The following is an 18,810-nucleotide window of genomic DNA, read 5'->3' on the forward strand; positions in this document are numbered from 1 at the left end:
CTCATCTCTTTTCTTCCATAGCTTTCTTTTCTTGTTTTTCCCAGTATCATTCTGTGCATTTTTCAACTTTACTGTGGTTTCATTCTGTTAGATATTGTTGTTGTTATTGTTTTGTTTCCTTGGCACCTAACTCAAAGTTATCAAACAATGACAATATGACTTTTACAATCTCCCTAGGTGAAGCATACCTACAAAGAAATTGTTATTTTAATCTTGTCCATCAGCTTTAGTAGTGGAGGTATAGATAACAGTTTTTCTTATTTTCTCCAAATACAATTGATCCATTCTGGTGCCAAATACATATCCTAACTAGTTTTTTGACAGATTCCATAACTGTCTTATCAATTACAATTCTTAAAACCAATCTTGCATATCTATATCAAAATGGTCAACTCTTCTATGACTTAAGGAATCTGAAGTAAAGTGATGTTCAGTTCAATTATGGTACATATATAGTCAATAATATTCTAACAGACAGACAGACAGACAGACACACGCATACACACACATACAACTATCACCACTGCCAACAAAACCAAAACGTATAAAACAAAAATACATAAAATAAATACACCCTCTTCTACTCCCACCCCACAGAGGGCTAAGAATCCCAAAATATAAATTCAGGTTGTTTGTTTGTTTGTTTGTTTTTTTTTTGTTTGTTTGTCTTGGAATTGTCTGCAAAGCCTCAAGGCATGGAAAACTGTCTCAGCTCTCTGGTGACGGATATCCTGTGTCCCACCTAGAGTGGACTGAAAATAAATAGTTGACATAATAAGAGAAGAATGAGGTGGCATACTCTACATACAAAGTAATAAGAAAAGAAAAGGCCTAGAGGACTCAGAAGGTCTAGGAGCTTGGTGAAGTCAACATTACCTGCAGTGGCTAATAAAATTCCATCAATATAAAAATCTGAGTAAAGATTCTAAGAACCGGAGACATGTTTCAAAAACACCAACAAACCACGAAATACAATTACTCAGGCTAAAGCAAGGCACAGGATAAATGATCTGGAATATCTGGTGTGCCCCACAAGGGTGAAGAGGGCAATGGGCCTTCAGATGTAGACTAGGGGAGCCTGAGATACTTTTTTGTTGCTGTAAGAAGATGCAATGACCAAGACATCTAATTAAAGGTGTACTGATTATAGATGACTAAGGTTCATGACCGTGAAAGTGGGAGCTTGTCAGCAAGGAGTCAGACAGTCATAGAAGGGAGTGGCAGTTTACATCTTGCATCTATAAGTATAAGCAAAGAGAGTTACATTGGGAATAGAAAGGGCTTTTTAAATCTGAAACCCTGTCCTTAGTGGCATATCTCCTCCAACAAAGCCATACTTCTTAATCCTTTCCAAAGAGATCCACCAGCTGTATTCAAGTATTCAAATAACATGGTGGCAATTCACATTCAAACCATCACAAAGAATGGTATGCAGTGGGAACACTGGAATTCTGGGGATCAGATCACGCAATATCTACAATATAAATGTTGCGTAGACTACAGGATGAGTGTTGACGTTTGCTATCTTTTAGAGGCAGTAGTGGGTATTAAGAAGTGGGGTGACTAAAGTCATATTTTAAACTTGAAAATCAAGATCTGTTCTTTTCTTTTTTTTCATGATGATATGTTATAAGTTTAGGATAATTAGTGATTCCTAAATCCTGATGAACTAGAAAGATGAAATGGACTATAGGTTAGGTAGACTACAACCAAAAACGACTTAGGGGTGGGAAAATATGGGGCTTGGATATGTTGAGACCATGTTCATGAATCATTAAAAAGGGGGTATTTAGCAATTTTGTTGATGTACTTGTAGTTCATATGAAAAGTCTGGAGTAGGTTGTAAAAAGCAACAGATGGATTCTCTTACGTGTCATTTGGTTTTCTCCTTGTACCTCCTGGTTTCTTCCCAGAAATGTCCTATCTTCTAGCCTTAAAAGGCAAAACTTAACCTATCATCTGCATTCTCTGTGCAAGACAGACTCATTCTTTCCTCCACAGCACTCTACCTTCTCCCTTTTGTTCCTGACTTTACTTTTCTCTTCCCATCCTTGCTTCCTTCCCCCCACTGTCCCTAACTTTCTCATTTCTTTTCTCCCAAGACTTTACTTTATTTATGGGACATAAACTCTAGAACCAGACTTTTTAGGGTCTTAATATTGAACTTTACATATGGATACTGATAATAAAGACAAGCCAAAGAAAAACCTCCCAAGAGTTACATACAGGTGAACATAAGCGTATTTCAGTTTGTAATCCTAAATATTTGATATAATTATGGATGTCCTAGGATATGCTCAGAATGGAAGCAGAACTGAATGCTGTGCTGAGTCATTATTGTTTTAATACTGCTCCTCATTACACAATGCTTTGTCAACATTACTCATCTCATCATAAACTCCTTAATGACAAAGCTATGTCTCACTTTCATTTGTGTCTTTGCAACAATCAAATTTACAAGGGTTGTGGAAGAAACTCATGAGATAAAGATGAGCAAGACCAAATGGAGTTCATAGTCGTGGAAAAGGGTGTTTCACTGACTATCTAGAACCAGTTAGCAGGAACACCACAGCCATCACAAGAATAACCATCACAGAAGGGATGTAGACTCCAACATCCTCCCCATGGAAGGCAATTCTTCGTTTTCAATGAGTAGGATCTATCACAGTAAACCAGGAATCGGAGGGAAGAGAGTGGGAGAAGGTAGTTGAAAATAGCAGGAAGAAAACTAAGTGCAGGAAAGGAGAGGAACAAGGCAGACAGATTCAGAGGTACACAAAATACCATGTAACAGTCAGTGAGAAAGGTCCTGAGAGTCTTCTTAGTGTCTTTAGATTCCATCTTAAAATCAGGAAAGGGAGCTACTGAATGACAGAAAGAGGAAATAAAAATATTGTATTTGCCACATCAAGTGAACATGCTGCACCCTGCTCATTTTGGGAAAAAAAAATGGATTGAATTTATGCAGGACTAAAGGTGAGACAAAAGATTAAGAAGCCACATTGGTAATCTTGTATATAGAAGGATTAGGCAACTAAAGTAATTACAGCTATAATGAAAAGAAGAAATAGATTAAAGAAAACGGTAAATACCAGGTTCCATAGGCATTATTGATCGACTGGATGTGATTGTTGATGGAAATTAAAGAGCCCTGGATTGCATCTGAGCTGCTTTAGGTGGCACAATGCACTGAAAACTCATAGAAAAAGAGTAAGGAGCTGAAAATACTCACCTAGGGAAATTTCTTGTCTCCCAGTGGCCATTTTTAGTAAGGAATTGACATAAAACCTTAACAGTACACAGTGCCGTAGCTTATGTGTTGTGTTATTTGGTTCCAGAGAGATTGGCAGATAGCTTTTAAAGAACAAAACTGAGATCACAGAAGGTCAGTTGCCATTCAAGTTCACCCAGAAAGAAAGGGGAAATGGAATCATCATGTGATCTAGTTATGTACTAGTCTGGGTATAGAAAAACAGAAAACAAAATAGGTACTTAAAATAAATGTTTGTACCCTTATTTCATTGAAATGTTAATTACAATATCCAAGTGCCTATCAGCAGAATACAAATATATAGATAGTGATACAGTCATTACTGATATAAATAGACATAGATAATAAGTCAAGTTAACATGGTTGCACTAGGGAAATAGTATGCCAAGCATTGAAATGGAAATTCAACATGTTATTATTCATATAAAAATCTATAAAATTTAAATACATGGAAACATAGTGATGGATGGTAGTAACTGGATAGAGTGACTTGGGAAAAAATGGCTGAAGAACACACAGTGCAGGAAGATAAATAAGACTAAGAATTGAGCAGCCCAAAGTTTAAGAGTGTTGGATAACATTCTAGAAGTTTGATGGTTTTACTTTTATAGGTTATTTCCAATTGCTTATGCCTCTCTCTCTCTCTCTCTCTCTCCTCTCTCTCTTACACACACAGAGACACAGAGACACACACATTCATGTGAGCACACACACATACATGGGGGAGCACAAGAGGGAGATACACATACACAAATTTTAGAAGGATATTTTAATTTCTGGGATTGCTGTCATCATTTCACTTTGTATACTTTTGTCAAAACATTACACTGTATTCTGTAATAAATGCAATAAAACAGAGAGAGAGAGAGAGAGAGAGAGAGAGAGAGAGAGAGAGGAGAAGGAGAAGACGAAGAAGAAGGAGGAGGAGGAGGAGGAGGAGGAGGAGGAGAGGAGGAGGAGGAGGAGGAGGAGGAGGAGGAAGAGAGAGAGAAGAAATGAATGAGAAAGGAAATGAAATTTTTATCCATTTTTTGCTGTTCCCTTACTGTTAGCAGCTCATCACTTAGCAGTAAGCATAACATAACAGCTTTCAGAATGGATGAATTTTAATTATTTGTATAGAGCACAATGGACTTTTTTACCATCTATATTATACAAAGTTATTTGGCGAAACTGAAGGATAAAGTGAGCAGACCATGAAAAATGAGAAAAATTACAAAGGACCTAAAAATAAAATGTCACTTCATTGAAAGGCACCTCTGTAATTCAATTTTGAACACATTTAATTCTTTATTAAGAATGTGTGTCATTGCCAAATGATGTACAAATAAAATTTGCCCATGATATAGGCAGAATACTGCTTTTAATAGTGCAGATTTCAGATTAATCAACATTATAATGGAATAATAGGTGGAAGGTGGTGAAAGGGATGAAGAAGTAATATTTTTTGAATGATTTTCCTGGTACCATTATAAAAAAATGGTATCTTATATAAGGTTATCACGGGCACATTTACAGAATAAATGATAAACAAGATTAAATGAAATAGTGTTGAAGAAAATGACGGAAGGTAAGCACTGTGACACAAGGAAGAGAAAAATGATGGGAGGAAAATGAAAAATTATAAATGGTTGCATATAAAAATTACAGGTTAGGACTGGGGAAGTATTTGACTTTAGAGAAACAAGATTGGAACATGAATGAAGAAATAAATCCTGGATAAGAGCAGAAGAGCAGTGAGGTGGGAAGTTGCAGGCTGACTTCCTTCTAGAGAAGGAAGAAGTCCTGTTTGAAGAGGATGCTTGCTATACTATCCCACAAAAAAAGTCTCACTGGAGACAGCATACCAGGACAGAGAAACAATTCTTGCTTCTTTCATCTTAGCACTATCTTCCAAACTCTAATAATTCTGTATTTATAGAATGTTCAGGATAACGAAAATACAATTCACAGACAACATGGTTGCTCATGGTTACTAATGAAGAAGGAAGACCAAAGTGTGGATACTTTGGTCCTTCACAGAAGCAGTAACAAAATACTCATGGTAGGAAATACTGAGACAAAGTGTGGAGCAAATACTGAAGGAATTCCTACCTAGGGATTCATCCCATATACAGTCACCAAACCTAGTCACTATTATGGATGCCAAGAAGTGCATGCTGACAGGAACCTGATATAGCTGTCTCCTGAGAGGCGGATGCTTACATCCAACTATTGGACTGAGCACAGGGTCCCCAATGGAGGAGTTAGAGAAAGGACTGGAGGAGCCGAACCCCATAGGAGGAACAACAACATCAACCAATCAGAGCCCCAGAGCTCCCAAGGACTTAACTACCAACCAGTGTACACATGAAGGGACCCATGGTTCTAGCTGCATATATAGCAGAAGGTGCCCTTGTCAGGCATCAATGAGAGGAAAGGCCCTTGATCCTGTGAAGGCTTGATGCTCCAGAGTAGGAGATTCCCATGGCTGGGAGGTGGGAATGGGTGAGTGGGTGGTTGGCGGAACACTCTCATCAAAGCATGAGGAGGGAGAATGGGCTTGGGAGTTTCTGGGGGCGGGGATAAATGGGGAAACTGGGAAAGAGGATAACAATTGAAATGTAAATAAAGAAAATATCCAACAAAATAAAAAAAAAAGAATGCTCTTCTCTTTCCAGGTGCTGAAAAGATTCAAACATTGTTCAATTTAAATATATATTTTTGTTGTAGCATTTAAGTCTTTAGGGGGCTACACTTTAGATAAATTTAAGGTCTAACAACTATGGAGTGTAGATTTATAAGTCAAATAAAAAGAGACACCTTAACAACATTGGTGCCTTTATTTTTATAGTAAGCTTGGACATTCACTCTTTGACACCTTCTAAAGGTGAAGGAGACAGAAACAAAACATGCTTGCTATCTTCCACACTGGCCTAACACCAAGTGACCCAACAATGGTGTCACCAGGATAAACATGTTGTTCTCTAGAATCTCAGAATGAGTTCTATAAATCCTGTTTCTCTCAGATTACCTGTCCCTTTTCCCACTGTGGAACCATAGATCAATGCAGGGACATACAAGTGAAAGAGGTAAACAGTAAGGGTTGTTTCACTGCAACTGAAAACCTCTAGCATCAGAACACACATGGATCTGCAAAGACCATGCAAAGCCAGAGCATGCTGTGGAAGCTCCCTAGCACTCTCTTTCTACTGTGGATCATAAACTGAATTATGTGTCAGAATTATCTATAAAGCTCTGGAACAGTGTTCTGGATCCCATTCCCAGCCTGCCTTCATTTGCAAGTCTTGAATGAAGCTTGGAAATCTGTGCTTCCAACATATTCTCAGTCGGCACTGGCGATGCTCCTCCAGGGCACCCTTGGAGAACTCTTGCTCTTTCTACTAGTGGTGAGTGAGACTTCCAGGACTGAATCTGGGGTGACCTCACAGCCAGCACAATGTCCTCTCCGTAGAAGTGTGCCCCATTACCCCTACATGCTATCTGCCCAGTACACTCATCAATCTCTGCTTCCTTGTTTCTCAGTCTCCCTGGCTAAATTAATCAAGCTATTACTCACTATGACAGAGGAAGTCCTGTGATCCCTGGCCAATGCTATTTTCCTTCTATTCAGTACTACGGTGTTAAATCACACACACACACACACACACACACACACACACACACACACACACACACACACACACACACAAAGAGCTACCTCTTTTCCCCCTATATCTCTTCAACTATTGCTGCAGCTTCAATTCCGAAGTGATGTTTTGATGTCTTCCATTGCCTTCAAGCTTTGCAATTCATTTTAATACATGCTCCTTGCATTTGACCTACTCAATAGAAGCTTGGGTTGTTCATTGTTATTTTGGCTTGCTTTTGTGTTGACTTTCTCTGTCAAAGGAATTTTGAAGCTTACTTCCTGAAATCATACCTTATTGCCTGAGAGAAAAACCTAATGACAGGTGGTTGATGTCATCATCCATATATATCTTAGGGAGGTAAGAAGAGGTCATTACAAGAATAGGAGATAAATGGCTCATTGACTCTACCAGAGCTAAAAGAAGGTCCACTTGAAAGAACACCTTCAAGCTTAAAACTCTCTTACCTCTGCTACCAAGCAGAGATATTTGGTAAATCAACCTTCTAGAAGTTGCTCTTAGTTTCCCTAAGTGTCTCAACTTCACAGAAAAACTCTCGAGGATTATTGGAGCTGTGAATGGTTGACCAGCTGTCAAACTACATAAAGGGAGCTTATTCGTAATGTGCCATTTAATAAATGAAATGTCCCCATCACAGAAGCACTTCATTTTGCATATTTCATTTGCTAGGATTGAAGACTAAGAGATGCTAAGCAGTGTGCCTATAGTCATTTTTAATCAGGGTCAGAGTTAATATTTCAACCCTGTCAGTCGGATGCTAGACTTCACACTTGTGCTGGTGTGATTTTTATTCTACTTTCTCGTGGCACTGTCTCAGCCAATCACATGGCACTTTCACAGTTTTTATTTGACAGATTGGAGATGAATATCCTGTGAGCAAATGAACCTTTACTCAACACAGACATGTGGAGCACCAATTGGGTTTCCAGCAGGCTGCGGTGCAAGGATCTTACCACGGTGAGGTGGGAGGTGGGAAAAGAGAGAGCCATGGTGGAAAGAGAGATCTTTTAGCTTTGTGCTCTATCTAAAAAGAATTTCTATATGCAAGGAAACTGCAGAGGAATGGGACAGGAGAACATATGGCTAAGTGGCCAAATATGGAAAAATCAAAGTATAAAATATGTGTTTTAGCTAAAACTGAGAACTCAAAGAAGAGACTGCACATGCTAACTAGCCAAAAAGTCACAACTTCTAAAATTGGGGAAGGGGCTGCCCTCAGCTCAAAAGATGTCCAATTGGCCACTCACTATCCCAGGAACTTAGTTGTGCTTCTCTTGTACTAAGAATATTCAGGATGGCCTCTCATTTTTACTATTTATTTATAAGTTAATTACTGTCACTGTCAGCTCTTTTATCTCCACAACATTTCACAGAAATGTATTCAGGCATTATGTGACTTGTAAGTAAGATTAACAAGAAAGTTCACAGAAGTGTAATAATCAAGGGATTTGGCTGTTAATAAAGAACTTAATGAGAAACAAATGAGTTAACACCACATAGAATTTGAATTTGGTTAACGCAAATTCTAGAATTGCATATAGCATGCTTTCTTAACTATAAATCACCATAAACCTAGAATCTCAATTAAAGGTGAGAGGCCATGTTCATGTGCACACAGGCAGTAGGAATAACCAACTCTGTGTTCTGTTGGATTATTTATTTCTTTAATAAATCTTAGTATACATTTGGTTGGGCTTCCTGTGTGTATTATTTGTATTATGCACACACACACACACACACACACACACACACACAGTGATAAGTTGATAGAGTGTATTACTCCTGCTTTACAGAAGGCTAAAGGGATTAAGCAAATATCCTTGCTACAGCATGAGGCTGAGCCTTTGTATTCGTTTATAAAGTTAGGGAAGTCACTGAAGAGAAAGAGAAATCATGCAACTGGAATGGAGAAGAAAAGCTCCAATTATAGTTTCAGAATTGCCTGCCACCTTTAGTGTTAACAAAGTGTGCACGTTTCTCAGAAGTGACACCTGCATTGTCTACTGGGAAACATTTAATCCCTGAAGCTGTATTAAGGAGGCTGGAGAGCATACAACTGAATAGAAATGATGTCAGTTGCTTCTGTGATAGAAGGAGCTGCACTAATTTAAGTAGCGGCAGATCAGAGGGCTCTCTGGCCCCCTCTTAATTTGATTCCATGTGCACTGTACCACTCTTCCCCTATGGGATACCTGGAAATTGCATACACATATGAGTATTTGAATGTGGATCTGCTTCTGATGGTCCCGCTGCCCTCTGAATGGCTTCTAGAGGATCTCATTAGCTGTGTTTCTACTCTTAAAAGAAAGGCATTTTGTTGTATTTAGCATAGTATCAGCCATGATTAATATATGCAGCACAGGTTTGCTGGTTGGTAAATGTTTTTAAAATGAAAGGGAGTTTATTTTTAATAAAACAATTCATTTATTTTCAAAGCCACTGATCCATTAGCCTCTCCTGATCAGTACCAGAGGTGAGAACCAGAAGAATTAAAAAAAAAAAAAAAAAAAAAAAGAAAGAAAGAAAACTCTCTACTTCATATTCAGAACACAAGCAAGGAACATTTGCTCATTGAAATCTATGCTTTATCTAAAAGCAATACTCCAGCATATTCACATAACAGCAACTTTTGTGTGCTCATTTCTGTCTCCAGTGATTGTCACAGTGCATGGAGTGGATGAACATTGTACTAAGGAAGCATTTCATGCACATTAAGGGTTTTCAGTCTGAAAATAAAAATGGGAATGTGCTTAAAGGCTGGGCATTTAAAAGCACAACTAATACTTGTCTTACAAAACTGCTCCTAGGAGTAGCTGCATCTTTCCTAATTCTTGAAAAATGATAAGACTGCACTGTGTACTTGCAGGCAGCTTCCTTAATCCTTCCCCACCAGAAAGCAAGCTGAGTTTGCTCAGCCTGCTTCTCAGTTTGCTATGAGAGCATCAAGTCAAGACAGATACAGATGCTAACAGGACAGGGACACCTATTCAGATAGCTGGCTTCATCTTACTGCCTGTTTGTGTGGAGAGCTGATTATCAGCCCTGTGCAAATGCAGGGGAAGTGATGTGAGCCCTCTGATGTTTTACACCACAGGCAGAGCCATCTTTCTATGCAACATTCACTCGGCGAGGCAGGAAATATAATTAAGCTTTCATGCATATCCCCACAGAACCCTGAACAGCCATTCAATCACTCAAAAAATAAAGGCAAGGAGTCACTGTCACTGGAGTTTTTCCTTCTCAAGATCTGAGCTAAGGCTTGGAAAGGGGTGCAGTAAAAGTGAAAAATGGGTAGATGTTGTGAGCTCCTTAGGAGAATGAAAGAGGGACTGAAGGCAAGGCACACATATACAGTTCTTTGTGGCACATACTGAGCCAGTGGTTCTCAACCTTCTTAACGCTGCAAACCTTTTATTCAGTACCTCATTCTGTGGGCCCCCCCAAACAAAATTATTTTTGTTGCTACTACAGAACTGTAATTTTGATACTGTTATGAATTGTAATATGAATATCTGATATGCAGCCCTCAGATTGAGAGGTGCTCTACTAAGTGCACCTTGATAACCTGAATCTAGGTATCTTAATTTTTGAATTTATATTATTTATGCTTCTGTATATGTGCATATGTGTAAGTGCCCACAAAGGCTGAAAGAAGGGGTCAGATCCCCTGGAGTTGAAGTTACAAGAAATTGTGGATTGTTCCATGAACTACCATGAACTAAATTGTAGTCCTTTTTAAATATCAGCAAGTGCTCTTAACAGCTGAGTCACCTCTCCATCCTTAAAATTCTTTTAAAATAGGAAAATATAGTGCCAACATTAATCTTCTTGAAAGAATCAAAGAGATTGGCAATGGTTGTAGAGCTATAGGGTAATTAGCACTCCATAGGATGACCTGAGAGTGTCAGGGAAGTTTATCAAAAGTAACTACAGATGATAACATAAATAATATTAAACTCTTAATCATAAGACTTGATTTGACTTCTACCCTTGTCTATTATTATATGTTTAAGAAAATCAACCACTATCAGCATCAATTTCCTCAACCATAAAATTAGTATGCTACAAAGCACAGTATTTTGTGTGGACAAAAAATTAAAAATTTGATATATTCAAACATTCTCATAGATGTTTGAATAACCTAGGAATTATTCTATCTTAGAGTGTATTCTTTAAGAGACTAGTTCAAAGGAATGAGTAGCCCAGCCTCTGTGAGCAGCTCTCAACGCTAAATAACTCTTAAGGTGTCCAAGCCTGAGAAACACCTCCCCATCTAGGCAGAAAGTTGGGCTAACTTGATGCTATTGGGTAAGCAGAGCGGTTGTGAATCTGTGAATGCTATAGCCTTATTAAGTCCTGAAGAAATAGGGTCTCAGGGAGCAAAAGATGGCCTCAAACATACTATGTAGTGATTGCCTACCTTCAACTTTTGATCCTCCGGCTTTCACCTCTCTAATGCTGGGGATTAGAACCATGTTCTCCTTTGCCCACCTCTATATCTTTATACATCCTTTCCTGGCTGAAGAAATTACTTTAAACTTTCCAGATGTTTCCAGAATGCAGTCATGTTTAAGAATGAGAAAAAAACATAATCATGGGACTATTATTCATAACAGTGTGTCAGTTACTTTACTATAGCTGTGCTAAGACATCACGACCAAGACAACTTATAGGAAGAAAGATTTATTTTGGGTTTATGGTTCCAGAATGTCTACAAGGTTTATTCTTAGAGACCATGATTGGAGGAAGAGCAGACAACTAGACCAACAGCTGAGACTTCATATCTCAACCTATAAACAGGAAGGAGAGGATGTCTTTGGAGATTGCAAGTAGCCTTTGGAAACCACAGAGGTCTCCCCTACTGACATATCCCCTCCATTAAAGCCATACCTTCTAAGCCTCCCCAAACAGCGATTTAATGAGGATCAAGTGCTAGATGATTAGGGGACAAATCATCTCATGCAAACTACCACACACTGACAATGTATTTATCCAAGTCTGAAGGTAATTCTATAACCACTTGTATAAAAGTCAAAGCTTTGGTAAAGAATTTTCACGAAGAAGTATTTCTCTATCATGTTTTTTTCTTGAACGCATTTAAGAAGTGTATCTTTATCATAAGGCAAATATACTAAAAAATTCTCTGCTGGCTCTTCACTCTGGGCTACCTTGGCCCTCAAACCTCTCTTGTTTATTGACCTCATCTATTTTTTTTTAACAGCCAAGAATTGCATACCCAAAGTTTGTACCCTTTGTGACCATCTTACCCCACTTTGTACATGTACCCCAATACTGCCCTCCAGATTAACAGTGGACCCATCGATTCACACATCAGCCAGAGAGGCATGGAGGTAGAAATGATCTCCCACAGAAGAAAGGGCAAAGTGTTTTCAGGTAGACGGACATAAATCTGTTCATTTTCTGTTAACTATATGGAAATCTTTTACCATCTCTGAGCTCCATAATATTACTTGTAAAAGAGAGATGATCCTATTCATCTGTCTATATTACTATGAGAAATCAATACGGGGAACACATAAAGCACCCAGACCACGCCACATCACTGAGGGTGTGATCAAATGAAGTTTACATGGTTGTCCACGTGGAGCAGTTTGTGAGCAGAACATGACTGAAAACATTACTGTCATACGTGTCCTGGGCCAGAGTATTTGTTAGTTCCTCTCTCAAAAATGTATGTTCAACAGCCCAAAGAAAAGGTGGATAATTTAAGGAAAGTGGCATTCCCTGTAGTGTGTGTGTGTGTGTGTGTGTGTGTGTGTGTGTGTGTGTGTGTGTGTTTGAGACAGAGAAGATAAAGAGAAAAAGAAAAACCTGACTCAGAGAGATGACCCAATGAGTAAAGGGGCTTGCTCCTTAGCCTGATCAAATGAGTTCAACCCTCAGTGCTTGCATGATCGAAAAACGGTTAACTATCCTCTGACCTTCACATGGTACCTTGCCACCTGTGGGTCCCCCAGTAAATAAATAAACATAAAAATTTAATTGGCAGGGAAGATGGCTCAGTCAGTAACTTACTATTGTGCAAACATGAGAACTTGAGTTTTAACTGCAGAATCCAGTTCAAAACCCCAGACCTAGTGGTGCATGCCTGCAATCTGTGCACTAAGGGAAGTGACCATGTGTGTGTGTGTGTGTGTGTGTGTGTGTGTAAAAAGGATGATAACTGAAGCTTACTGGCAAGCCAACGTAGCCAAATTTATGAGCTTCAAGTTTACTGAGAAGTAATCTCAGTGATTAAAAAGTGGATAAAGATCAAGAATACAACAGATAACAGCAGCTACTCTTAAGTCTCACCCACATACACATGTACACACACACTCATAAGTACATAGATCACAAACACACGAACACATGAAAAAGAGGGAGGGAAGATGAGAATGAAGGAAAGAAGGGAAAGTCAGAGGGATGGAGGGAGAGAGGGAGGGAGGGAAGGAAGGAAGGATGGACTAGAGGAGAAAATAGCATGACCACATGGTTGTGCAAGTATATAGATTATACAACAAAATCCTGGATAAATGATATCTTGAAATAAAAATAAATATGATGAAGTTTTGTTTTACTTGGATGTGAAGGTATTTCCAGTAAATGCCATTGGAGATCAAGGAAAAAAGAGAATGTGAAACCAATTGAAACATGCTATAACAGACACATTAGCAAGTAATTATCTGTGCTAATGAAAACTACAAAGAAACCTCCCTAATGATCTAGGAAGACCCCAGAGCATACTAGGAACTATGTGGAGACACTATGACTTTCTAAGTTAGAGCTCTGGCTGCTAGCATTTTCTAGATCAAGCAACACAGTTGTTTTGCTTTGCTAAGGGGTCAATTATTACATTGTTTTCTTTCCAGGGCTTCTCAGCATCATCAAATGTGGATGGTTTGTTTCTCTTTTCCTTGAGCTTTATTAAGTCACTCCAGGCCAGCCTTCTTGGCATTTTCTCCCGAGAACTCAAGAGAAGTTTGTAGTGTTTCTGTGCCCTTTTCTAGACCTGCTTTCTGTGTGAGGTCATGGAGAGTTCTAAGAAAGGGTTAGAGACAAACAGGAAGTCTTCACATCTATCTCCACTTAAAGAAGCATGGAATGCCCATGGCTTCACTGCCCAATGAATCTCTGGCTCTTTAATAGCAATGTATACAGATTCTATAACATTCCAAAGACTTCCAGGCACAGCACCAGCACAGATGGCATGTGGCATCAGTGACCAACTACTATGGGGCATCTCTGGATTAGGATCACTATGTGCAAAAGGCTCCAAGTACAATTTTAACTTAATTCCAACTCCATATTTCACTAGGAAACATATCATATCTATTTTATTAGTAAAGATATTAGATATTAGTTCATCTTTGTCTTTATTGTGAAGCAAAATAAGAACTCCATATTCTTGAGGGGAATAAATAGGACGAGTAAGGTAAGATAGTTTAGAGATCCATGGCTTGAGCAGTGGGAAGGCTAGCGGTGGCTTGATGAGACCATTCCTTACAAAGAACACTGGGCAAGAAAGACCTTGAAGAAGTGGAACTAGACAGAGATGGGAAAACTTTGAAAATATTATTAAGAGAAAAAGCTATCAAGAGATTAGCCTGCAGGTAGAAAGAATACTCAATCAAATGCAATCATGCTTTGGAGGGGTTGTTTGTTCTGAACCTATGATGGGCATGCATGAAGATGCTGAGATTAGCATAATCCATCAGCCTCTTGAGTCTCCCATCTCAGATTCTTGCTGGCTCACCATCCCTGACCATTTATGCTTTTCCTGATATCCATAAACCTTCCTACACCATGACCTTTGAAGGAATTTGAATACTGATGATTAAAGACTTAATTGCAGGAAATATAAAAGAAATAAATTAAATTACATTTTCCTACATGGCTTATACATAACTCATGACCTCAGGATGAAATATTAGCATTTCTTGATCTATTAATGGAGGCCTAGAAAGAGTATGGGTAGATACATGTAGGTGGTTACATGGTCACAGCATACAGAAATTCCAGGAGCCATCTGGATTGAAAAATAACATTGTTTCAAGAAATAAGTTTAGAGAGGTTCCCGACCTTAAGAGGGGAGAGCTCTTTTCCTTGCAGAATTAACACTCAATAGCCATCCATTTATAATTGGCCATTTCCTGGCTTTTGGTCTTCATAGAAATAGATTTTAAGAACTATGAACACTTATACCTAAGGTACTAGATCCACAAGTATTTTCACTCTGAACTAGAGGTTCGTTTGACCTGGAAAAATGGCTTCAGGTTAATTGAAAAACTATTTTTGGTCAATACTCATCCCTGAAGTTTGTTAAATAGACCCAAATCCTATACTTACTTGAAGTTCATTTCTTAAAAATTTACCTTTTAAGATTATGTGTCATTATTTTATCCTCTCATTGATCATATATGCACTGTATTTTGTTGACAAAATAATTTGTGGAGAATAAGCAGAATTTGGGCTCACCACCGGACATAAGAATGTCTGCATTCTAGGTTGGAGAGATGGCAGTGTCTTTGTGCTAAAAAATCTGTCTCTTTATTTTGAAAAGGTGGCATGATCTAGACTTCAGATCTTGATAGAAGAATAAACCCTATGGAAGTCTTGTTTCTTTTGAAGAACAATGGGGGTATTCTTTAAAATCCTGATTGTTTCTTGTGGTACATAAGGAAACTCTGTATCACCTGTGATGGCAAGAATGTATCTTATAACCAAGTCTTCACTTGTCTAGGTGTTATCATTCAGAATTCCTTTCTTTTCTTATTTATTTATTTATTTATTTATTTATTTATTTATTTATTTATTTTCTTTATTTACATTTAATGTTATCCCCTTTCCTGGTTTCCCCTCCAAGAATCCTCTATCCCCTCTCCCCTCCCCCTGCTCCCCAACCCACCCACTCCCTAAATCTGTGTTTGAAGCTACAGCCCTTTACATTATTTGTATTATTTCTTCAGTCTAGAGCTCCGTATTTTCTAGTCAATGTCTAACTATTGTCTAATGTATAAACTACTCTTAATAATTTAATTTTAATTAAAACACAAACTTTTGCAAATTTTTAATGAAATCTTCACATTGAAATGACACTATGCCTACATAAATAGACAGCCCATTATTTCCCTTGTTAATTTTAGGTCACATCAAATGCCTTAAAGTAATATCTGATTAAATCATGTGAAACATTCTGTTACAAATAATACTTGCTCAACAAATAAATAAAATGGTTATATAGATTGCTGTCTTTCATTGAGTAAATCATTTTGATGTTTTCCAAATTATATGAGCTTAAGTAAATATTGATATTGACTGGTCAGTTTTTAACCAACTTATACTGTCTAACAACTGCCCAAAGAGCCTAATATCCTTCATTTTAGCCATTGATTTATACTAAAAATTTAAAAATTGAAATGTTAAATTTGTAGAATTGGGTTGGATTTTTAAAAATTATTTTTATGACATATACTCCCAGAAGCATTCTTGAAAAAAATAAGCAAACACCAACAGCTTATCAGCTTCGCGTTTCTCTTGTTAATGTTAGAAGCAGGGAATAGGTTCATGGCTGATTTAAAACTAAGCAGTGAGCCAGAGTCAAATCCAAAGCCAGCATGTTCATCTCTTGATCAATATTTTTAGGATTATCAGAAATAAACTTAGATTAAGGATCAAAAGCACAGTCCCATTTTTTTGTCTTTACATTAATAAGTTGGATGAGGATTTAGAGTGATACTCTATAGTTTTTTGTTTCCTTTCTTTGCAAAAGGAATAAAACGACAATTATAAATATGCTCTGAGGCTTAAATGTTATAAAGAAGACATGTGGAACATTTAGTAAATTACTTCACAGTATGTTTATGAAAGTACATATTACAAAATTAATTCAGCTTGGCTGCTGATTAAGAACCCTATGTCTCCTAGTTCTGGGTTCCACTCCCTGTGGTCCTTTGCTGCCTCCTGAGCAGGGAAGACATTCTCATTGACTAACTATTATAAGGAGGAGGTCTCCAGTTTCCTCTAGTCTTAATTCAGCCACAGTCTTGGTTTGTGTGTTCTAGAAAGAAAAGAATATGGACAGTGCACCGTAGCAGAGCAAGTAGTCAGGGGTTCCATTAGTATAAGAAATCAAGAACACACTTTAGACAAAGAAAGAGCTAAGCCAAGCCTTAAAGGGCCTCTATCTGGGATGCATGGGAATAAGTCTCACCTATCCCCATTATCTCTTAGTGATTGCTTCAGACTAGGCACTTTCAGGAATGGATGGATGTGCTTTTCTTGGAAACCGCTTTGACTCCAAAATCAGTCTATGGCAAGCTAGTACACAGATGCAAGATTTTGTGCAGGCATTAATTTGGCAGAGGACGACTTTATCTGGCATCAGTGGGAGGGGAGGTTTTTGGTACTGTGGAGGCTTGATACCTCAGAGTAGGGGGATGCTAGAGTGGTAAAGTCTGTGTAGGGGTAAGTGGGTGGAGGAGCACCCTCATAGAGGCAAAGGGGAGGGAGCATGGGATGGGGACATTTGTGGAGGGGATACCTGGAAGGGGAATATCATTTGAAATGCCAACAAATAAAATAATTAATAAAAATATCACTAAATAAAATTTAAAAATTATGAAGTGCTTACTGCTGGAGTAACAATACTGTATATGTGTTCCCTTGGGGATGGGGGGAAATTACTTAAGCTTGATTTAACTGACTAAGCTAGATTAGAACCTACTGTTGCCTACTGTTTTAATGTCAAGTTTTGGTGTATAGGGGGCTAGCCTGATAGTGTTAGCCAAATGCTTCTTCCTACTTTGACATTCACCATGAAAAGGTGAACTATTTTAATGATTGAACTTCATCTCTCTGAAGAAGGAAGAAAAGAACCTGGAACAGCAATGGAATTTTTCTGTGGGAGAGGGTTATGCACATTTGTCTCCCCAAAACAATCACCTTTACAAATGTACATCTCAATTAGGCATGTGTGTGGACACAAGCAATTGTGCACGCGCACGCGCGCGCACACACACACACACACACACACACACACACACACACATACACTTAGAACTATTCTCTAATGAGAGTGATTTAACTGCCCATTTCGCCTTTTAACCATTATGACTGTCAGACACTTCATCTTGTGAGACTATGCCGGGGCCTAGCAAACACAGAAGTGGATGATCACAGTCAGCTATTGGATGGGTCACACGGCCCCTAATGGAGGAGCTAGAGAAATTACCCAAGGAGCTAAAGGGAACTGCAACCCTATAGGTGGAACAACAATATGAACTAACCAGTACCTGGGAGCTCTTGTCTTTAGCTGTGTATGTATCAAAAGATGGCCTAGTCGGCCATCACTGCAAAGAGAGGCCCATTGGACTTGCAAACTTTATATGCCCCAGTACAGGGGAATGCCAGGGCCATAAAGGGGGAGTGGGTGGGTAGGGGATTGGGGGGGTAGGTATGGGGGACCTTTGGGATAGCATTGAAAATGTAAACGAGGAAAATACCTAATTAAAAAAAAAGAAAGAAAAAAAATAATGATACGGAAAAAAAAAAGAGATGACATTTGGATGGGCATTATAGCTCACATCAGCATCCTGTGTTCTACTGTCACAAAGGTGGCTACTTGGTCAGAGAAGAGGGTGGGATACAGGTAGCATAGAATTAACATAACCTAGTAATTAACCTGCTTGTAAATACTATGCCTTCTCTGCCTTTTCATACCTTGTGGAATATATACTATATATGTAGTATTTGTACATATGTTTGTGTGTGTATATGTGTGTGTGTGTGTGTGTGTGTGTGTGTGTGTGTATAGCATAGCACGTATTATATTACACACACATACATACAAATAGACATTCGAGTTGAGAAATAAAAGGACTGCTTTGC

The sequence above is a fragment of the Mus musculus genome, chromosome 12 (genome assembly GCF_000001635.26).
Source record: "Mus musculus strain C57BL/6J chromosome 12, GRCm38.p6 C57BL/6J".
Lineage (NCBI taxonomy): Eukaryota > Metazoa > Chordata > Mammalia > Rodentia > Muridae > Mus > Mus musculus.